The following is a 1,510-nucleotide window of genomic DNA, read 5'->3' on the forward strand; positions in this document are numbered from 1 at the left end:
CAAAACCCCTTTTTTTTTTTTTTTTTTTTTTTTTTTTTTTTTCTTTGGTTTCCAAATCTCAGTCTGCTTATACGAAGTGGCTGCCAGCTATCTCACAAAAAGAAATTCCTCACAGAGAACTCCTACGTTCTCTCCTGACAGCAGGATGATTTAGATATCTCAGGAAATCAGGTTCAAGCTCTTGTGCAATAAACAGGACTTTAATCATAAGATACATTTCAGGGCTTGAGGTTTATCTTGTGTTATGAAGAGGTGAAGAGGCGGTTTTCTCAGATCAGTTTTACAAATAAAAATCTGAAAGGTGTGGCTTGCATTTGCAATAACTCCCCTTGAGGAAATACCCTCTGGTGACTTTTTTCCCCCCCATTACTCTACCAGCTTTGCACATTCTACTGACATCTGGCTCAAATTTTCTTCTCTAAAAAGAGCTCAAACTCTGACTGAATAGAGTTTCTGTGTTGGTTTTATTTTGGTTTGTCCGATTAAAAAGAGGTTTATTATACAACGACAAACTGGTTATTTACCTTCTCCTTCCTAATTATTTGCCGCTGTGTGACGATCAATCATAAAAGTTTGTGATTGCAATGTGATTAAATGAGAAAACCCTTGAAGCGGTGTTAATACTTATCCAAGAAGATGCATTACTTCCTGTGGTCAAGTAATTTAATTATTCTCAAAAAGTGCAATATCTTTATTTCAAGTTGTTTATGTTCTTCAAACTTATCAGGGATTCAGTTTTTATTAGGTTGCACTATCAGAACAAGCAGAGCTCACCTAAACCTTTATTTACAGAGTGAATTATTTGGTCTTCAGACTTTAAAATCCAATCTGTCTTGCTTGGGTCTGCCTCTGTTCATCACTGTGAATAGGAGAGAGAGGAAAAGTGGGTCTTACAGCATAATCAGCTGCTTTGTGCCTAATACCAGCACAGTCAGAGATGTGTTGCTCTTTGTTGATGAGAACAGAATGAGTCTTTGCTTCTGCGCTCCGTTTCTCAAGCAGTTTTTATCACTAGCAGAAAAAAAAGAGAAAGATTGGAATTAATTTTCCAGTTTTTTTAGGGGGGAAATGAGGAAACCAGAGAATTCAATTCAGCTGAAATGTTCCTGATTTTTAAACATTTATACGTCTCCTTGAAAGCAGCAGACCACTCAGTAAATGCATTTTCAATGTACTAAGAGTAAAAGCTGTGTGTGGGTGTGGGCAGAGCAGTCCATTCTGCACCATATATTCTGCTATTATGCATTGTACAAAGTAAAAACTGTTTTCTCCACAGCAGCCCATTTTCATTCATGCAGGCCCCCATCTTAATAAAAAAAATAAAAAAAAAACCTCTGCAAAGGAAATGGAGCTCATGGAGGGTTTATTTCCAGGACATCCTCTGTGGTCCAGACCTAATAAAACCCACTGCCATTATGGCACTACTTGTACCTCTGGTTGCTGACCAACCTTTTTGTTTCGAGCTCAGCTGGCATACGAACTGAAGTGGGTTTTTTTTTTCCTCTGTTTG

This window comes from Poecilia formosa, unplaced genomic scaffold, assembly GCF_000485575.1.
Source record: "Poecilia formosa unplaced genomic scaffold, Poecilia_formosa-5.1.2 Scaffold127, whole genome shotgun sequence".
Taxonomy (NCBI): Eukaryota; Metazoa; Chordata; class Actinopteri; order Cyprinodontiformes; family Poeciliidae; genus Poecilia; species Poecilia formosa.